Genomic DNA, 23,013 nt, shown 5'->3' on the forward strand with positions numbered 1-23,013 from the left:
GACATAATTTAATTAATAATTTAATGAACGTATATGACATAATTTGTATGCAGGTCTTGAAGTATAAATGTTTTTATATTCTGCAGCTAACTTGATTTTCAACATGCACACACACACAAATGGAGAGAGAGAAAGAGAGACAGACAGACAGGGGTAGAACCAAGCAACACTTGTTCCAGATTTTGGCAGATGCTTCGGCTAACACAGCAGGCACAGACAAAAATGACGAATTTTCACTCAAGCAACTCTGTTGCCAAATGTTCAAATGATTGGGTGATCTCTTGATTCCTTGTTCATATTGTAACATCATAACAGGCCCAAAAGAACTCAGAATGCTACTTTTGAGGTATATGCAACGTCTTCTAATTTTGTTATGTTCTGTTCTAGAAGTTCTGTGGAAAATTTACAAGGGAAGGAGGAATTTCCTTTCCAAAGTACACTGCCAAATCCAAGCCCACAAATATGAACGCTGCTCCCTTGCCTATGCCACCAAAGATACACGAGGGACAACATCGCCTTTAGTCGTGTTGTTCGCTGCCAACAAGTTATTCTGACGTGAGTCTCAAGTAAAGAGTTGTTTCATGCAGAAACCTTAGCTGAACCATAACATCAGAGTGCAACAATCACAACACGCCGCAGTTGCGCGAGAATAACGAAATCACAAAATAAAATACGCATTAATGTATCGAAGACGGCGCCGACATCGGGATGGCCACACATTCGCGTGGGTAGAGCTAGCCGGCGGGAACAACATTCGCCTACGCGATTGGTCCGCCGCGGCGCCGCTTCCGCCATTGCATAACCGTTTGCAGACCTTTTGAATGTGTACGAAGGCTAATCAGGTGACGACGCTGTAATTGATGCGACTCTCTTCGTACTGCCACACGCTGGCCTTGGGTGTGCAGCTGCTGCTCGCAGGTGACGCTTGCGAGAAAGATCCACTAATGTTGCCATTGTGGTTAGATGGCGATGGTAAGAAGTGTGTTTCAATCACCATGAGAATGGAGTCGTTCGTTACAGGGTGAAATAATAATTCGTGGCTCTATGTGGCGAGACAACTATGGTCATGAGTGACGCCACAGGGGTCGGTCTATGGATTAATTTTGCACCCCTAAGTGCGCCGACGACGACGTGCCCAAGCAAATCATACCCTGCCACCAAGTTGCTGGCATCATCGGCCGGGTTCGAACCCGTTATCTCAAGATGAGTAGGCGGACACACTGCCAAGTGATCCAGCGAGGCTGGTCTCGGGGTTGAAACAGCAGTGAGACTGCCCTCCGGAAAATTTTTGGTTTTGGGATGCAGCGTGTTGTGCAGCATGAGCATGCATTCACGAAGGAACGACGAGGCATCTGCTCTTGCACACCCCAATAGATACCCTCCACTCCTTCAGAAAGCGCGCGACCGAGACACGGAAGTCGACGTAACTTCGTAACATTCGCAGTTCTGACGGGAGGGCCAACCAGGTGACCAGTGACGTTACCCTGTGCCATCCAAAGTGCCGTTAGAGCAGCGAACGGATTTTCCGTGGCCAATGAGAGCTTTTGGGCTGCTCCCGCGCACCATGCCGGTCTGATGACGTCACACAAGGGTGGCTGCTTTCTCGGGATGTTCTTTTCTTTTATTTATTTTTATTTTTTAAATTTCATTGCGCAGTGACAACAAACCGCAAAACGAAAACATTGTGGGTGGTGGCTCTAGGTCCTCAAGATGGAATGCTTCATGCATGAAACAGGTTTTTTCCAACTATGTTAAATATCACTTCCTTGCACCTTCAAACGCGCGACAATGTGGGGTGGCCTCCCATTGGTCCCCGCAAACGATTTCCCACGATGATTGGGTCAGGTAATACCCATTGATTTTCCATTGCCGTCAAGGCAACGGCATCCTTCGTTCCACGAGAAGAATAAATTTACTGCCCCTTTATAAGGACACTAGATAAGACACTAGACACAGAACACTAGAAATTCCAAATTTTTATGTAGACCTCTGCGGAACTGAAGCGGTGTGACTCACGCTAGGCCTTCACCTATAGTCTTTTAACGGTGTCCCGCTATCAGTACAATCACGAAACTGGAAAGCTATCGTGGCAATGAAGCCAACTTAAAAAGTCGCAAGTTGTAACAAAGCTGCTCTGAGAAAAATGATGAAATTGAACGACACAATAGTGGCCAGGAGGCAGAAGATAAAACTCGGCGCGCACTAATGCCTTTGTCAGCTGCTATCTCGAGTGATAGCCGGAGCGGCACCCTGCAAGGTCGACAGATAAACTCGTAAATTGTATGCTCCAGCGAGGCTGATGCAAATAGCGTGTGCAATGAACCATTTCCATGTCCTCATCGCCCCTAGCGGCGAAACGTCGAACGCCGTTTTTTGCCCCAAAATAAACATGGCGACGCTTTTCGGATTGGCACGTCGCCTGGGAAAGTAGCAAGAGTGAAAACGCATTGTAGCGATTAAGTGTCGTCAAGTCTCGGTCTCAAACGTCCACGTCACCTTGAAGCCAATTATCTCCCCCAAACTAACATGGCAGCCGCCTGCAGGTGGGTGCGCATGTGCATACGCTTACTCGGAAAAGGTTCATTGTCAGAGAAGTTGCAGGAATTCAGCAAGATGAAAACAAATGGGAGCCATATTTCGCATACTATCTCAATAGTCTATCTCTATAAGATGGTATGTACAATATAGAATGCGATAGGAAAATGCTAAAGAGCATGAAGCTGCGTTCGAGAAGAGAGGAATTTTCACCGTAAGCGTGAATGTTACCAGTGACGTAGTCAGACATCCAAGGTGGGGGAAGCTCCGTACGAAAACTCGCCCGAAAACGAAGACCCGAAAAAAATGAGGAGGCGGCTTGGAGAACTAAAATACGCCGTAACAAGTGGTAGATTGGGAGGGCAAAAACAATGAAGACCCACAAGAACGACAAAGCAGAGTCCTCCTCTGAGTATTTAACCTCTTTTAATTAATTTGTCGTTGGCTAGGTGGCTAACGACTGGCTAACACCACCGCCCGTTACGAACGGAAAAAGCCAATATCCATCCATCCGTCCCGTTCTTCCTCCCTTTCCCCACCCGCTGATCCTGGGTGCGCCCACACACACGTGATGAAAAAAAAATTTATATATATATATATATATATATATACTAATGCTTTATCTTAATATATATACTAATCTTTTTTGTCCTCAGGAAGACCGTGCCACTGTCGAAACGTCGACCATTCTTTTTTCTATGTGTTAAATTGCCCATTAAATAAATTAGTTTTTGTTAACGTTCCTGTAATCTGTAGTCCAAGTCTTATTATTTCACTTTTATTCAACTTCGTAGCCGTCTGATATATTAACCTATTTGTTCTATATATATATAATATAGAATGTTTGAGTTAAGGCAATAGTGTGGGCAAGTTCCCATTCATAGAATATTTACACGCTTAATAATGCCATTACGTATGGGGTGTCATAATCGGTGAGGCAGAGTCATGAGATTGGAAGTAGCCAGTGAATGTTACAAGTGTAAATGTTCACGAAACCGCTGCGAGTTTAGAATATGACAACAACCGCAGTATAAAGCTACCCGTGAAGAAACACGAGACTCCTCAACGGAAATAATGGTTCTCCATTCGGTTATCCCAAAACCAGAAAGTAAGTGCAAGTTAGCGAGAGCGTCCACATTTGGTAGCGACAGTCAAAGAAATCCAACTGTCGACACTCTATGAATTCTCGAACGATTACTTATATGCTACGTTCCCAAAGGAGCCGGTATTCCAGACGGTGAAGCGACGCGAGGGCAAAGACTCGCTACCTGTGGCTATCGCGTAGCGACACCAAAGATGCACTCGCGACAAAAGCAGGATCAGAACACTGTACTCATCATGTCGTTTAAAATGCGTGTAGTTCCTCTAACACACCTCACATAATGTCACTGTAGGTATTTCTACCTTTGCACACAATAAGAACACGCGCAAACGTGATCATGAAGGAAGTACTGTGTTGTTCAGTGCATACATCAAGCGCACAAATTTGTGCACTGATTTCTGTGTTCTGCTATAACTGCATAATACTCTTTGCGTCTTTTGCACTAGCCCTTGTAACACCGGGCATCTTCACTACAGCACTGCATACGTTTTTCATGGGTATATCGAAGTTTCCTAACATTTTATTACCTCTTCTGCACTCACAGAGCATCGGCAAGTTATGTGATTGCTTCCTGCGACATTGGGTGTCCTAATGGATCCCATGGAGTGAATTTATACACATTTACACACAATTGCTTGTTTGAAATAGCCCGACGCATGCAAAATCGCCTTAATTTTTGTGCTTGATATAGTAGAGTCAAAACTGTCGCAATTACTAGTTGTATTACATTTCCATGTGCCAACGTATCAGCGAGATGGTGATTTCACGCACTCCTTCGGTGGCTCGCTAGTTTGGGAATACTCGAGCGAGAAGCGCGACATTCTCACGCTCTCGCGTGTCAAAACCGCTCGTTCTGGAACGTAAGCTTAAATTGTGTCGGCACGAGCAAAAGTAGTAGCAACAGCGAGAAACATACAGATCAAGCCAACATTCGCACGAAAAAGACACGAACGTTTACCGGCTAAAGCAGCCTCAAAATTTGCTGATGGTACACAGAAGCGGCCATACCTAGTAAACAAATACAAAGGTCCGAATTTGTTCAATACGAAACAACTAAAGTGAAGTACTCGCGAGCACATTTACCAATGTATTCAACCACTCACAAAACAGCAATACTCTACCTCATTGCGGTATCCAAAGCCTAGTCATAAACTGTATCCAATCCGTAATCCAGTAGCGACCATCACCAACGAGGAGAACGCAAAGAGAACCACCGGAACCATAGTAGACGAAGCCCCACTGCACGATAATCCAATAAAAAGCTGCAGACGACTCTGTTTTGCCGTTCGCAGACGGACGAAGGCGGGAAGCACACACAGAAGCGGCTTTCCTTCGGAGACCCGCCGAGAAATTGGAGGTCCGTCAAATAGCGCGGGGAACTGAGTCGCTTTCTTTTTCTGCCCCTAAGCAGCAAGCGTGACCGCCCCCTTCAATTCTATTCTCTCCTCCTTTATTGCCTTGAGCCGAATTTTGTTGTTGTGCCGTTCACCCATTTGCTTTTTCGATGGGTTCCGTGGGAGAGCCTTTTTAAAATGTCCGGGGCTTTTCGGAATGCAGAGTAGCGTGCTTCTTTACGGCTAAAACAGCCAGAAACGAAAATGCGTAACAAAATTTACAGTGTTTTGAAGGATCGTTGTCCAGGAATTAAGCCTGGTAACAGCATCACCCAAAACAGATCGCTAAAACAAACGAAAAGGTACGCTGCATTAGATGATGCGTCACCCTTGGTTAACAGGTAGCACCGAGGAGCTCCGTGTGGAACCTTTCCAATCCTTAACCTACATCGATAGCCTGTCAGAACTGCAATTACGAAATTATCCTCGCCAACTTGACCGAGCTCTTATCAATGTTCCACCTAAAACCGCCGACACGTCGGAATGACGTGCAAGGGATATAGATACACATTGCTTCCTTGCCGCAAACTTACAACAACAAAGGTGGTAAAAAGTCGGCAGTGACTGCTAAGAGAGTACAAGAAAATTCAGGAAGTAACGGCAGCAGGTGTTTCGATGAAATCTGGTTGTAAAAAAACTTTTCAGTTGTCGCCCGCTCCATGTACGAGGAAAAGAAAGGACAAGGCCGTCGGATAGGTTTATCTTACGAGGCAGGGACTGATAGACGCCCGGCTGCTGGTCGCCTATCAGATAGTAGAGAGGTTATGCACGTGACAGCAGAGTGCATGAAAGGGCTGTTGGACGTGAGTTGTCGCTTCCCGGACTTCAGCAGGCTAAACGAAAACTCTACTGTGTGGCGGGTCTGTGGATCTGGACGGCAGTCATGAAATGCCAACCCCGTGCCTAGAGAGCAAACGCCAGGTTGCCGGTTGCACTGAAAGCCTGTCCAGGAGAGAATATAGGAAATGTAGCCAGGTAGAAAAGAGGAGTACGAAAGAAACCGAAATAGACGGATATTCATCATAGCAGACGGTGCACTTTCAAGCGATGTTGTTTATTCCCTCAATTAAATAGTTAATTCATTATAGGTAATTAGTCATCTAGTAGCTACATACCCTCTTCGAGAGGATGTCTGCCTTGCCGTATAACCCACCTGCAAAAACGGTATCTCTAACTGCTGCTCTCGTAGCTTTTTATTTTAAAAAATCGAAAGTATATAAAGATCACCGTGTACATCGCCCACTATACATGCACTAGCGAGGCAAGCAAGATCCACGCGCAATGCCATTCGTAAGTCTCACGCCACTCTAAGGTGACGAAGCCTTCGTCGCCATGCTATCCCCCGTCACAGAAATGCGTCCTTCGATGCGAGGACCGGTTCCTTCTCTATGAAGAACCAATACTACTTTTACTTATCCTCCATTTTATTGCGGCGAGCCCTTCCGCGTAACATAACGCAACCTCTGAACGGGGTCTGATTCATAACTATGGTGTCCCATTCAGAAAACGGAAACCTAGCTGAAAAAAAAAGCGACGCCCACATCGCGTACGAGGGGAACGCGTAAAGCAGCGTCTGAATCAACGGGCGGGTGCTCGCTACTTGCTTTACTACTGGATGCAGGATCCTGGATCTGTTGTTGTTGTGGGTGGGTGGGTGGGTGGGTGGAGCGAGGAGGTTAGAACAAGTAGGATACTGAGTGAGGAAAATCGATGCCCAACAGAACATCCGTAGAAGGGTATCAGATACAGCGTTTGCTCAGTATAGAAAAACGCGACATACTGGAACGCACTGAAGATTCTGTCGCCAACGAAATGCTTTATGGGAAAATCCTTATGTGCGCGAATATTTAGACATTGGTGTCAATGATACAGCCTCATACACATGACTGAAAAAGATATGCGAGTGCCTTGCGCTTCCGCGCTGCACGTGCCCTTCGCGTATTCCTCGAAAGTATTGCCCCGCAGAGAATTTTGCGTTGGAAAGCTAACAAAAAGTCGTCAAGCGACGAGATCCCGCGGTCTGACTTCCGCACGAAAAGATAACATACGCTGAGGACTGCGATTCACGAAAACGCGCGAAGAACTGGCAGCCAGCAATAGAGACGTTGTTGGAACTTTATTGGGTTAACAAAGGAAATCCTTCCCACTGTCCCTGTGGAACACGGAGCAACTACTCCACCATTTCTGGTTCTTCCAGGGCTAGACTGCTTAATGGATGTAAATCAGCGCAAGAAGCCGACCACATCAAAGTCACTTAGACTAAACTGAAATTATTTGGATCTCCAGTAATATCAGTTCATCCTTCAAATAAGTATTTTATCAATGTAACTATATTACGCTTCGAGCACGCGCTTTTCCGTCACCTTACGGTGAATGCAGCACGTATTAAAGGCAGCTGGTACATAAGCGATAATCAGCGTCGTGGCTGGAAAGCGACAACCTCACGAGGAACGACGATGATTGCACGTGCAAACGTGGTGAAAATACACGAGTTGCACTATTTACCTTAGTACCTCCTGCGCTGCACCTGGGTTTCTCCCCATATTAGCTCTCTTTAGTGAAACCACGCTACACCACGCAAGTGAAGAAAAAAGGTACCCCACATAAGCTCGACATGGAACTCAGGTGACAGAACAGCACTCCTCTTTGCTGGCCAACTGAACTGGAGACTGACACGATATCGTGCACGAAAGAAATACGGGGGAAAAGCTTGTGTGCTTTAAAAGAGCGTTTCCAAAACCGCATGTACACAGCTGAGCCAGAGGCGGCGCGGAGGAAATGGTGACTAAACAATACAGGAAAGGAGTCAAAGTCATGACCTCAGCTGACCCTCACGCGAGGACAATGCGTTTTGTGTCCCGCAAGCATGCAGCTGAGAAGGGGTGCTGCGCCGACCTTGACAAACTCCGTTTTTCCAGGTACAGGCCACAAGACCTTTCTCGCGGTCGGAGCCTTTTTGATTGGAAAAGTTTCTAACGACTTTTTTTTACCCGCCAAGGATGCGCCCAATGAATGACTGCTAGCTCCGTACCCGTTGGTGAATGACAGAAGGAAACGTATTTATGCGGGAATGTCGATGCGAGGTAAAAAGTTCGTGGTGGACGAGGGAGCGTCTGGACTTTCCCTTTGTCCACCCGCCGGTAATTGGTGTGCGCGCCCCTCCTTCGAAGGACATCCACGCTCGAATAGCTGGGAAAGACAATCGTTTTGCTTGGGTAGATTAGGCCTAGCATTAAAGAAGAGCCCCACGACAAACCGAATAGAATATGGTACGTTTAAGCTGATCGGTGCAGCATGCTAATTTGCTGGGGTAAGGAGACTTTGAAGAACTGGTGGTTTGACGAGGGTGAATGAGACGAAGCACTGGGATTAAAGAATGGCGGATGATGAAAAGGCACCAGCGATGGGATTAAAACCCGGAACCTCCGATTTCCGCTCAGAGGTGCTAGTAAACCACATCATGCTAGCTACTTTCTCATCAACATGCTGCAACTGGTAGAACCTCTGACAGGAAATCAAGAGTGTGACATCGAACCCCACTGGTGGAGCCTTTTCATCAACTGTTATTCTGTAATCCAAGTATTTAACTGTGCGTTGTTCGGCTTCAGTGTTGTGTTATCTCCTTTATGTTCCACTACCTCATCATTGCCTACATGAGAGCACTTAGGTTGCTCTGCAAGCGTGTTATGCTCAAAGGAGCCTCACGCATGCATATCATGCATTTCCTCATGCGTATCCATTAATGAATCGCTGTGGCTAACCTTCCGTGACCCGGAGGAATGAAAATGTCCAACTTGGATCACCAAGAGCAACCAACAAAATATTCGTTCGTGTAAATTAACCACGTACGTTGAATGATCCGGTCATTTACGTGTAACCAAACGTATGAAATGATTCGACTGAGACTTTTGCAATAGTCCACGCACACAAAAACGATAAGAGCAGGTACCGCACAGCATGCCGCAACATACACACAGTAGAAGGGAGACTTTAGGGAAGCGTCATGTGCGAAAAAAAAAACTCACAGCCTGGATCAACGACGCGTCCAGCGACGAGCGTTGCCTCAACAACAGCCACAGGCAGAAATTGGTGGCATCCTGGCGAAGGCGCTCGGCACTCCATAGCACCGACGTCGACTTTCTACGCAAGTGATCTGACCGCTTCTCTCGTAACTTGACCACACCGGTGTCCGCCGGGTTCACACTCGGAGCATACATGACCGTTTATCCCAAAAACATCTACCTCGTCACACCAACCTCACCGCACATCCCGTTCCCCACGCGCGCCCACGAAGCACGCTGTTGCAAATGACAGAACGAAGACTGACGTTGGACCCCCCCCCTTCTGTCACATTTGCTTTCTTTCTTTCTTCAACAATCAGAAAGAGAGAGAAAGAAAAAAAAAAGAGACGGCGAGAAAGAGAGAGGAGAGATAAGAGGGATGGAGAGAGCCAATAAATAGAGCTTACCCCTATCGGCGAGATAAACCCTAATAAAGCGATAAGACCAGTCAGTGTGTGGCCGCGGGGATGCAGATGGCAATCGGATGATAACGGTGTGGATGGGGATTTATTATATGATGCACAGCTGGTTGAGGTTTCCGGCGCGCTGCTGTCGATCGGCCTAAAAATGGCGCGAACTGGCCTTGGCAACTCCCTGTGGGCGCCAAACAACCGTCTTGGCTGTAGTGACGGAGCTTATGTAAACTTCCGTTTTCAGCACTACAGGATTTATGAGGTGAGGGCGAAGGGACGGATCACTGAGGGCCAAAGCGCCGCACTGCGAATTGGCTCTTGTATACTAGACGAGTACAAGGTGGATATACAATGTGCCACGTAATTTAAAGGGCAGTGCATTTTTTACTTTATCAAGGTTATGCATTACTTTGTGTGAAGTTGCGCTGTATAATTTAGTATCGGTATCGCAAAGCACTGGGATCCACGCGATTTGAAATTGCCGCGCATAGAGACGTACGCGTAACGTCACGACGGTGTTCCCACCTATCGCCTGTCATCCTCGCTCCCACGTGACCACTCCAGAATGAACGTCGTACAACGCCACGCGAGCTCGGAATGGAAAACAAGATTCGGCTAAATAGCACAACCGCTTTGCACTTTTACGTATGCTGTATGCTTCATTACAGTACTATCTCATAGCAGGCGTATAGTGTCGGTTAGACAAGCACCTGTAATGTTGCTGCATGACAAAGGGCATTTAGATGGAGCAGAGCCCATATATTTTAAGCACGCGGCTTTCCATCACGTTGTTGCAGCTACAGATAATCCGGTAGAAATAGGAATAAATGTCTGATTAAGGTCAGGAAGCGACTTTTCCTGGGATTTTCCGATTATCAAGCGTGCAAATTTGCTGCATGCTTCAACTATATAGATATTTTGCACTCCGAAATGAACTTTCGTGAGTGACACTGAAGGTCACAAGGGCTGTTTCCTAAGTTGGAAACTGTAAGCTGGAACTTAACACGTATCATATACCAAAAAGCGGTACCGTCGTTGAATGAGAAGAGCGTTGACCTGCATTAAAACGAGAAGAGGAAATGAGAACGAAACAGTCTGTAGTAGCAGCGCCAATGAGCTCGCAGAAGAATATGTGACAGCTACTAGGCTACTTGACCTATTGCTCGATAGTAAATGATTGCACGGAGCGGTAAAACGACCGTGTCACATTTTCTGTATCACTCTCTCTCGATTTACCCACGGCTGACGACATCAGAGACAGTTGCCGTGCAGCACGTACATGCCGTGGCCTCAGGATGTCCTGAATGTCTTCCTAGAATTCTACGAGATTCCTCAAAAAGAAAGATAAAAAGTCCCCGAGGGCCATTCTCGCTATCGACACCGAGGATCTTTGATCATCGGGGTATACATGAGCGCAAGATTAACATATTCACCACCTTTAAGTTCAGTTACATCGACCTCGTTAGTTGAAGCACGATGGTTCGTGTTCCGGTATTTTGTATCATTTATGCTGGAGGTACTCCGCTGCAGGCGCAGCGTAGATGGTCGTGAACAATATCGCACAAAACGCCGAACGGGTAAGGTGGAATTGTTATTTTTTCGTACACCGTGTTAACAACTTACTTTGTCCTCTCTCTCTCTGTCTCCCACGCACCGTCTACGTGTTTCCGAACTTGTTGACGCAAAACAACTGTGGTTGCGAGCACTGCTCACATGGTTCCCACTGAATTTTTGAACAAAAATTCGTGCTTTCTAGGACCTTATGTTCAGACGTCAGTTTCACTGGGATGTAAGACAGTTTATGACAAGGGCGGCTTCAATATTTTGCAGAAATATTTATAAGCTACAGGTATCACATGAGAGAACTCATGGGGAATGCACAATATACTGTAAACGTATTTTTATTCGCGGTGTATTAATTTTCGCGAATCGCATTTGGGAGGTTATTCGCGAGTATTTAATTTCGCGATTCCAGGTGTTTCCTTCCGCGGGATCAATATCACGCTGTGTTCGCGAGTACAATTTCTCGCGATTTTTTAGCTGTCGCGAAATTCGCGAAAATTAATACATCGCGAATGAGAATACGTTTACATAGTTTACGGATGTGACTGACAACTACTGAATTTTAAAGATCGTAGTACAGAAAGAAAAAAATATTAATAGAATGGAGGGTGCCGTTGATTTCTTGCTGCCGATTCCTACTGCAATAAAGAGTGCTAACTCCTGCGGTTTCGAAGCTACAGTTCTGACTCCGGAAAACCGTAATTTGCCCAAGCAGCTCCATGAGAACTAGAAAAAGATGCAAAATCGAGGGTTTCTGAGGACTAAAGAAATTCCAAGCTTTCAAGACCTTGAAAATGGCATTTTCAAATCCCAGGGTATTCAAGGGTTTCAAGGACCAATGGGAACCATGTGTCCAGACGTGGTCAGATCGATACAGGACAGCAAGGAAGTAGCTCGGGACACGAAGGGTTAGTGCGCGTTTGGGGTCGACTTCACAGGAAACTGTCTACATCTGATTGGAAAGCCTGTCGGTCAACCCAGGGAACGACTGAGACAGCACAGTCGCTTGCAAGAACCCATCCTTTCGAATCCGTTTGGAGCTTGCGTGAAATTTCAGAAGTCCTTTACAATTGGGAAATGGCCTGTAAAAACGCTGAATTGAGTACAGACACGCGGACATCTTGATGAAATCGAACAGGAAAACTTTTTCACGGTCATCGCCATGGAGAAACACCAGCTGGTACTTTTTGGACAGACAGGCACAGTGCTACAATATGCGCATGTAAAAAAAAAAAAATAAGTGCAGATTCCGAGCCTGTATCAGCTGAAATATACATTCTATCGTGCCCCACTCCCCATATCAGAGCCCAAGTCCTTGTATCCAGACCAACAATCGTTTCATAAGCAAAAGCGGAGGAACATTTGTGACAGTCATTCTCTGTTGTCAGGAATGGATGGAATTAGGGAGCATTTACTTTTATCAGACAGCGAGCGGCGCGTACAGAGACAGAAGGGGTGCTTGTGGAGTATTTCCCAAGCAGCACAATGTACTGAAAGTCGAGTGCAATAGGGATAGGTAGGTGGAAGGCCTTGAACAGGCTTGTGAAACTAAAGAACATTGATAAGACATATACCGTCCACCCCTATTGCACTCGACTTTCAGTACATTGCGCTGCTTGGGCCACTTAGTGACTCACGGCGAAGTACTCGTAAATGCCGTTCAGGTAAGCGGCAACACCCTATGTGCACGGACGCGGTCCACGAATTTATAAGTAAAGTAGTAACGCCTGGGCGTCCTAATGAAACCTGAAATATGTCCACTTGCACTCCGTCTGCTCCCTTTCAGTTAAGACTTCGAAGGAATGTACGTCGAAGTGTGGTCGCGGGAGGAATTCCGAAGACAACAGATGGTAAGTTGGAGTTTAATGGAAGACGAGAGAAAATATGAAGCAACAGATGCTATAGTGGGTGTGAAAAAAAAAAGCTCCCACAGTTTAACAAAGATTGTAATTCCAGTACTATTCTTCACAAACAGACTTTTCCACAGTACACGGAAACCAGCTTCAAGGGTTACGAAGTCCTTCGCATTTAGGGTGCACGTTCGTATACAGAGACGATCCCTAAAAATAGGAACTTAGTCTGAAATCGGTTAGCACAGAATTTCACTTCCTCAGAAAGAGATCACAAAACGCAGTCAGGCGCACACGAAGCGACGCAATATTGCACACTCGTTGTTGTACTGCCAACGAAGACAACTAGCCACAAATCAACCATTTATGTGCTTCATTCCCTCTGAAATTCACCGCGGGTGGTCCCCGCCATGTACAATACAGAAGAGACAATGGCGCACAGTAACAGTGTATCCGCAAGAACTTTCACTGCTCTTCGCCCTGAGGCATTGCCGCGTCGGCTCCATGCGCCGCGCTGTTTGATTGCTTTATTGTTATCTCGATCGCCGTATTTACTGTCCCTGTCAGACACAGAAAGTACATACGGTTGGCAGATATATGTGCGTCCTGTTCTAAAAATGGTTTGAGTTAGAGCTAGTGTACACGTTCTTATAGCCTCGAACGAAACGGAGAAAATGCGTAACCGGTACCTGAATGTATTTCGGCGATTTGAAAGCGCAAAGAAATCGTGTCGAATGGAAATTCGGAAATATAGTAGTTCAGTTAGTTAGTCGTTTTGTAGTACTCATAGCGATTTCTTGGTGGATCGGAATGTTCACCACAAGGGTTCCCAAAACATAATAGCGGATTCCTTCGAAGTGGCTGACATCACGCTGGTGAACGTTGATTTCATAGCTTCCTTTATCATGCAGTTTTCGTGGAGTGCTACGCACACACGTGGATAAGGTGAGGCAGAATAGCCTAAAAAAGCTTTATCGAGTGCTGTTCCGTGATTATAGAACAGCGTTACGTCATCGAATGGAGCATTGAGACCCCTTGCGGAATACATTGTATTTCGCAAGAGCGCGAAAGGATCGCCTGTTGCTGACGGTAACCAAGTAGAAGGACATTGGTGCAGAAACAATCTGCGCAGCATTTTATGTTCAGTGCACACAGCACGCAAATACCATGATGTAAAATCAAATTTGTCCTTTGGTCAACCAAAAGCTACACTGTCACCCATCCCAAGTCAACATCCCAAGATTTCTTTACGGAACAGGATACTCCCAGACTGCACCAGCCATAATCTCGGGGACGGGACTCAGTCTGTGGGACTTGAGAAATGTTACACTTGACCGCTTCATGTTAGCCCCACATGTCCACGGGCTGCTTCGCAGAGCACAGAGCAAATCTAGCTTCGAAGGTAACCTCCTGACATCACAAACACGCTAAGACGCATAGAGGGGAAGTATGACGCGAGCCAGCCACGCCAAAGCCAGACTCTACACGACATCCTGGTACAGGAGAACCATAAATCTCGCTGTGCACACACGTAGGACGGACAACAACGTTAAGGGCTTAAGTGGCTCCCAATTAACTCGACTGGCGGAAGAGGCTCAACACCGCCTCCTGTATTAGATGCATATTGAGGACAAGCACGAGACTACAGAGCAGCAGCGCAGAAAAAAAAAAATCGAGGCTGAGGCCTTTCGGGGAAGTTCCAGTAGCTGCGCATGACGAAGTCCGCTCTACACGCAGTGGCAAAGGAGTGTGCCGTCATTACCGTGTGTTGCGAATATGGCCATGCTCCGTGCACATAGCAGGGCCGCGTTTGGTATAGAGGAATCACAATTAGCGGGCGGCGCCGTCAAAGGAAAGGATTTGGAGAGCCCGTTGTCGGACAGGCAAAATCACCGGGTATGAGTGGCTAATTATATCTTCTCTACATTGTGATTTCGTTCGTTAAGTATTAATTCGGATCAATTGTTTGTGTACACTGCGGAAGGAACACAGGATGGAAGTCACGCTATGGAAGTCTTGTCCATCGCTTGGCGGTGAACGGCTACGCTCGTGAGATATCATCACGCTCTCTCTCAACACGACGGTTTTTCCTTTCCGATCGACGTCACGAGCAAATAGACAGTTTTAGTGCGTCGTACGCTATCGCATTTGCGTACGTAGGGGCAGACATGTGCCAGTTATACGAAAAATGTAATTGATTACCGTTACCAATTACTCGACACCAAATGTAATTGAGTAACCAGTAGAAAAGTAACGCGTTACTCCGGTCGTTACTCTGTATTCACGCAAATTATACCGGTCTTTGTGTTCCTAAGAAAAGAAAAAAAATAAGGTTCAACGGCGGAACAGCTGAAATAACACGAAAAACAAAAACGCGTATGACAAGTATGTCTGTATGTCTACTGTATTTATCACTGGGGAAGACGTTGACCCGATTGTGGATGAGCATTGAGTGGAAGTTCCCCTTGAGTCATTAAACCTCCAAAGCTACCACAAAGGTACCACCACTGTGGTATAGGAAGAGACAACGGAGAGAGACCCTCAAATTCCAGAACGCTGTTACAATGACCTCCTCTTGTTATAGTAGAACGACACAACAAGGGCTGACGGCACGAGGGGCAGACCATCTGAAAGATAAGGTCATCTCTGCCGGAAAAGTAATCAATTATTGAGTAATCGATTACTCAGAAAAGCAATTGATTACTTGAAAAATTACTCAAAAAGTAATTGATTACAAGTAACGCAATTACTAGTAACGCGTTACGCACAAGTCGGCGTAGGGGATAGTGTTGGCGGTTCTGCGCAGACGGAAAACATAAAAGACAGCTTCGCCTATTGCGCAGAGCCACCACGCTATCGCTTACGTACGCAATAGCAGAAGGTTTCACGTCAAAGTAATTGTAAGGCACTCGAACAAGATACTGGAGAGTTTAAGTAGATCGGAAAGTGTTCACGATAACGGTTCCGAAGACACGATAAGCCAATCGCGCTATATCATTCAACTCGTTGACGTAACATTGTCGAGCTTAGATCTGATAGCTTCCTTTACCGTACTGTGTTCGTAGATTCCCTCCGACCTACTGATATAATGCCGTGACTACAATATATTTTTTCTTTATTCCGTGTTAGGGCCGCGAAGCAACTGTGGCTAGTGGGGGCGGCAGGGGGGGAATTAGTAGACGTCCTGGGCTGACTTCAGGGGGAACTGTGCCGAAATTCGTCTGGAAAGTCTTCGGAAAACCCAGGGAAAACCTCTAACAGCACAGCCGGCGGTAGGATTCGAACGCTCCACCTGCCAGCCTTCAGCACGACCTCGGCTACCACCAACGAGCGGGACGCCTTAACCCGCTCGGCCATGCCGCTGGTGACTACAACATCAACCACGACAACTTCACCAGTAAAACAGTCCACGAACCACTGACTCGTCTTTAGCCCAATCTTTGACTCCTGCCGTCATTAATAATGATGATGGCTGGGCAACAATTCACGGGTGAAACAACGAACAGAAGACTTCCAACCACGAACCACACGCGTTCACCTCGTTCAAATCCTATTTCGTTTATGTGCGACGCCGACAACCCCCCCCCCCCCCCACACACACACACACCCGTCCCTACGCAATCGCTCCCTGATACGCGACTTCCTTTTTGACGAGGAAGAAGAAACGACACCCAATTTGAGCGACTGCGGGGAACCGTCACAGTATGAACTACTACACGCTCCAACACACTAGACGTATAATTGGAGTCTCCTATAACTCCACCCGCTGGAACGACAGTGAAGCAGAAGTTGCAGAAGCCAACCGCTATTGAAGACCATTTTTCATCCTTGAACGACAGCGCGGCTTCTACCGCGGAGCCTGTTCACACATGAAGTCATCGCCGTTACGTGGTCGCATTTAATCGCATCCGTGACTTCACTAAAGGGAAGGATAATAGCAGAGAAGGCGCTCTAGTTGACCAAATTTGGGGATTGGTAAAGTGGTGTGTGTTTTAGGAAGTGACTGCTAATTGAGGAACAAAAATGTGCAGAGGCAACTCTTAATCGCGAGTGTATTTATGAGTGCGGTTTCGCGCCAGGTTAACGGCGGGTACGGATATATCCGTAATGCGCTATTTCCGGTTAGCGGTGTTAGAATTTCTGCATCCAAAACGGGGGAACGGCAACGGGCGTATCTGCATTACAGTTTTCATTTTCGTTCGCTGCAATATTTCGGATTCCATTGTCCGTTTCCGATTGCAACCGTCCAATTCCGTTTCCGGTAATGGAACGGCCGTTACGGAGTTATCGGGACAGCATCTTCGGCTCTGTCAGCACCTCGTTTTGCCTATTTGTTGCTTCGGCAAAAGGGCGGATTTCGGATATCTGCGAGATCCGTATATTTAGCGGGATTTATTCTTTTCGGTCTTTTTTTTTCTTCTTCTTCTATGTTTCTTCGTCTGAGCCCAGACACTGTAGACGGACCTAACCGGCCCTCATTTCAAGGTCGCATCCAATGACGGACGCTCATTAGTACACAATATTAATGAGACTTAGTATATCGTACGCTATCGCCTTTGCGTACGTAAGGGATAGCGTTGGTGGATAGCTTTGCGCATTGCGCAGAACCATAAAGCTATCCCTTACGATATACTAAAACACACTATTGTGATGTCACGGAGAGGTGGATGTGTTTGCATCGTGTGTGGACTGGGACGAGTCACCGACGGATATACGTCCTAAACATCCCACATTGCGCTTCAAATGCTCTCGGGTGGCAGTCCAGAATTGTATGACAGGAAATAGAGCCCCCGGAAAAGAGGAATCATTCATGTCACCGCATAACAGTAATATCTATTACCCGAATTCGATGCCTACCGACTATTTTCGTTTCCGGAAATGAATGAACGTGGTACGTGTTCCCAGCTTACCTCCCAGCTCGTTCCCAACTCCAATTGTTTGTTACCATTCCCTGCATTCCCTGCCCGAAACCCGGGCCGGTTTGAAGCTATGACAGAACAGAACTTCACAGCATAAGCAGCTTTGAACCAACTGCCATTCAGAATTATATCGCTCTCTTTCCTGATTTGTTGAAAAATATTTAGAGTGTACGCAAGCACCGTTCAGATGACCACCTTCGCACACGACAAATACGGGGCGTGGGTTAGCCCGCTTCAAATTCTGGATTTTGGAAATGGTGTTTTCGGGGATCCGAGCAACAAAGTTACTTCAAAACGCAACTAGTACTACATCAGAAAGAGATTCCTGAAAAGTGCAGACGCAAATTCGGAAATAACCAGAAAACTATAACCCCAGCTAGAGATTTAGAAAAGGCACGGCGACGACGAGCCGCCTGTCTCAAACAACATTTCTCTTAAAAAGGAAAATACTTGGCATTCGTTCTTCGCGAACAGAACCGAACGCGGGTGATGCATCTTATGTGGCTTCATATCCACCCCCTCAGCGCAGGCTCGCTATTTTTAAAAACTGTTCCTTGCCTTCCGAAGGGATTCCAAACGCTTACGCAGCTGTCTCCACTGAGCACGTCCAGCATATTCAAATAAGACTTTAAGGGAAGTGCCGATACTTCTCGTGAAGCGAACCTATTAAAGCCAAAGCTTTATCAGGCCGCGTGACCCGCCTCACGCTGCCACCGCACCGCGTGATCGCCAGACTATGTTTGCGGCACTCTGAAAATGTGCAATCGCCACAGCAACGCAGCAAACAGACGCACAAGATTTTCAACAACAACTTAATTGTATATCAAAGAGTTGCGCAAGAATTCTTCCTGATGTGCTCGCTTCCGGGTCTTAAGCACGTCCAATACAAACAAGCTCTACAAACCACCGTCCCATGAAAGAAGGTAGCCGCACGAGCGATTTGTTCCGCAATGACTATCGTGCCTCATTTTCAGAGTGCACACATAAGGCTTTGAGAGAGACAAGGCTCCTCATTTGGCTTCACACCAAGAACGACAATCAAGTGCATTCCGAGAAGTCCATCCTCTTCGGGGAGCCAAGCACAACAGAGACAACCGCCAAGAACGGCGCTTATTTATCTCTCATAATCACGCAGGATGCATCATCGCAAGTCCGACGACCCGGAGGACATCGCCCCTCGTGTGCAGCAATTCACACGCAAATAGCAGAGAGCAACATTTTATATCTTCACCCTTTATTTCGAGCTCGATGTATTACGTTTTGTTAGTAGAGACGCTTTTGATCAAATACCGTTAAATTCGCGAATATATTTAAAGCATTACCGAAATGTAACTACCACGAATCGAGAGAAGTACGCGCAACTCAATGTCCCAGTTACGTTACTTGAGCTTTAATTACGGAGCTTTTCCCACTTTTATAGATGTCGTTTATTAGGTCATACATGGACTGTACCGCATCCCAGGTTACCGAGGAAAAAATGAATTGTTTTGTTACGTACCGTGAGAAGAGGCTGCTGGAACGTATGCACAGGTCAAGCTCTGACGTCAGAGGAACAAGAGTAAGGTCACGTAATGTCACGACAGGGGGCGCTTCGCTTTTCTTTGAAATTGATCGGGTATACACTCTAGAAAGAGATTGGTGGTGTGTCACTACCGAGTGATCTGCCTTCCGGTGTAACCACACGTTGCTGAAAAACTATCATCCCGAATGACATCGTTCCCTCCTCTGGTTGGTTGGAGCACGGGAGGCGTTGGCTCCGCGCTTCCCACAAATGACGAGTGATATCGGTATCATTCTACGCAATCGTTGGCCTTCAGCGTGCCGTGCGGTTAAGGTCCGTTTATACAGTGCAGCCCGGGGCTAAGTGTAGTACCCCTGTCACACGAGCAGTCAATGATCATTGAAATTAATGGCCATTGAACATACGTATAACGCCACCAATCGTGTAACGTGTCAAGCTCTCAAAGGCCCATTGGATCCTAAGCTCCTGGTTGACACATCGCACACCTGGTGACGCTACGCGCACGTTCATTTGCCATTGATTTCAATGACCATTGATTGCACGTGTGACAGGGGTAATAAAACATGTTAATAATAACACAACATGTTAATGTTAATAATATTACATGTTAATAAAACACGAAGGGAGAGGGAGAGTTCATAGACTTAAGTCCATGAACTCTCCCTCTCCCTTTGGGTTGGATCCAAAGCTCCCTGGAAGGTTGACACATCGCACACCTGGTGACGCTACGCGCACGTTCATTTGCCATTGATTTCAATGACCATTGATTGCACGTGTGACGGGAGTAATAAAACATGTTAATAATAACACAACATGTTAATGTTAATAATATAACATGTTAATAAAACACAAAGGGAGAGGGAAAGTTCATGGACTTAAGTCCATGAACTCTCCCTCTCCAATTCACTATCCACTCTGCGGTTCGTGTTCCGTATGGTCGGTATTGGATAGGGTTCCCACGTCAAGGCGCAGAGATCAAGGAGAACGATTCGCAGAAAGACACCAATGCCGTAACAACGAGTCGCGCCGCCGACGTATCCGCTCATACTCAGAAAGCACTGACACGACGAGACGTTGAAATGACTCGTCAGCATCTAACACACTCTCGTTTCATTATCGAGCAACCCGAATGACCCTAATGACGGCTCATAAAGCGCGACACTTCCGTTTCCTCAAACAGCAGAAGCAGATATGAACAAGACGCCACTCACAGGGCATAGATACGAAACAGCAGCGAGCTTCAATCTCATCTTTCAGCAATCGCGTGAAAAACGCACAAACACCATTCGGTAATTGCGCTATTTTTAGCTGCAATAACGAGCGGCCCCTCTCCACGTCTCCCATTGGGTGCCTTACCCAACTTCTTCGCCCCAAAACAGACCCAGATATCCACATTGCTCCTACAGATCACCGAAGCGTTTACAGAAAATATACTTAAAAAGTCTCCCTATACGTCAGATGCCCCTCTGAATGCAGCTCCATTCAGAGGCATGTAGACGTGCCATCCACCCCACGGAACTTGCCCTTTTCCCCTCACTCAAGACACAAAAACACACACACACACACACACACAAACAAAGACTGTCTTAGCCGAAAGGACCCGGCAGCAGGAAACATGTGGAAATGATCACGTTCGCAAAGAGGTTCCGTACAGGGCAACCCACAGTGCCCATGCAGTGCCCTCTGTGCTCCAGGGGCATCCACCAGACCATGAGTCCTATCTATCATTGCCTCGTGAAGAGCTCGTTTGGTTCTTTGCGTCTTGCGCGCCGATGCTGTTTGCATGAAACGGGGAAACTGAACCCCACGGTGAAATACGAGCTTGACATCACCGTCGCGACTGTACTTCCAAAAAGGACCGGTCTTTTGAGGGACCGGAAGACAGAATGGTGGGGATAGTCCCGATCATTTGTTACTGAACCTGAAGGGATCGGGGGTGGTGTTGTAGGCGAGGACACTCCTCAAGGGCGCTTTGCTTCTGACACAACAACGTAGAGCATAGTAGCTGAACGCAAGCTAGCTCGTGTATGTTACTTGTAGAAGTCTTCTATACGTAACAACATCGTGTTTGTGCAAAACTGAGAGATAGTCTTCGGATAATGCGAGCAATTCACGAAAAAACCGATGATTTTGGGCCCCCTTTTGTCGGTGCCGTTTTTATCAAAGCCGGTGTTTGTGTCCTGCGTAGATTGATCATGCCTGGTTTCTATGTCTTTCCTTGCATATGGGCATCGAGACAGGAATGGGAGGAGGTGCCCTGTTCGACCGAAAAGTGAAGCTGGAATTGGAGGTCAGCCATGTGACGTCGCAGACAGTTTTCCGGATACGGTTTAATACCCCAGACAGACGGGCACGTTAAATGCCATTTCACGCAGCATTCACCGTGCATTGAAATGACATTTATCGTGCCCGTCTGACAGGGGTATTACACTTGCCAGCATAACGTAGTTTCGGAATTGGATAGATGCGATCGTAGCGTGCCGAAATGTCCCCAAAATGGCGCGTGGAAAGCCTCCTAATTGGCGTTTCTCAGGTAACGTGATCCTTGCAAGGCTTCAAAGCAGCTAAAACTCACATCCTATTCATGCATCACTTACCCCACTCTCTCGAAACACCGTTAGGGCGCCCGCGACCCTTTCCTTCATTCCTCCCTGCCTACGAGTAATGGCAGAGCAGACACCATACCGTAACTGTCGAACATACAAACAAAATGCAAGCAAGTTGGTGTAGACTAGTTGCTGGCAACATTTCCCGGAGTTGCTTTAGCTTCACATCGTACCACTTGGCATTTGTTGTACCTGACATGTTTCGTGCAAATTACCTAGAAGGTTTACGCAGAAGATAACGCAGTGAGAAGGTTTCGTAGCGAATCTCCCTACAGCCACGTTACACACGCGAAGAACTGTTTTAAACAGCCGCCATTCCATCGTCGGCTAAGAACAAACAGTCCATGAGTGAAGACCAAGCCGGAGCCATATCAATAATGCCACATCCGTCGACGTCTCGCGGCAGCCCGTTTCAGGGAGTGTTCCGACCACTCGAAGTGAGGCTCATCGCTATCCGAATGACATAATCAAAACAAACACCATCCAATCCAGCCTACATACTTCCTTGACGGAAGCAGACAAAATGCCGTCTGTATTTTTGTTCGCCTGGGTCCCCGTTTCTGAACTCCAGACACCGCGGCGTCGCCCAGATGAGCAGGAAATCGTCAGCCCCGGTTCGGTCGATATTGCCAAAAATACTCCCCTCCAAAGGGGTCAAGGCGAAAAAAGGGGGTGCGACACCCAAAGCGAGAGAAGTTAAACCCATGACAAGGGGGGGGGGGGACACTTGTGTCTTGCTAGACCTGGTTGCGGTTTAATGGAATGCATACATGCACCTCGTCGTTCACAAAGTCGTCGTTCACCAATGCCATCTAGAATAAAGAACGCTTTGAGGCAATGAGACAAGCTGCCATCAGCCGCATGGCCAGCCAGTGGCAGTCACAGCCTCGATGTGCTCTGGGAAATCATCTGCGGGGTTAAATTAAATGAGCCCCGACCTTATATCTCCGCGTAGTGAAGGAGGGAGAGGAGGTGTCGAGCAGGCCTTCCTTACTCCCAATAGGTGGCGGTGCCTATGCTCGCTTCGGGAGACTGACATCGACAATGT

The 23,013-nt window shown here is 46.9% G+C and overlaps 1 protein-coding gene across 3 annotated transcripts in view; it reads right to left on the reverse strand.

The window, feature by feature from the left end:
* The window catches only part of LOC135378435 (uncharacterized), a 662,816-nt gene that overhangs the window by 31,660 nt on the left and 608,143 nt on the right, over positions 1-23,013 (reverse strand). The window lies entirely within an intron of this gene.

The sequence above is a fragment of the Ornithodoros turicata genome, chromosome 1 (assembly GCF_037126465.1).
Source record: "Ornithodoros turicata isolate Travis chromosome 1, ASM3712646v1, whole genome shotgun sequence".
In the NCBI taxonomy this organism is placed as follows: domain Eukaryota; kingdom Metazoa; phylum Arthropoda; class Arachnida; order Ixodida; family Argasidae; genus Ornithodoros; species Ornithodoros turicata.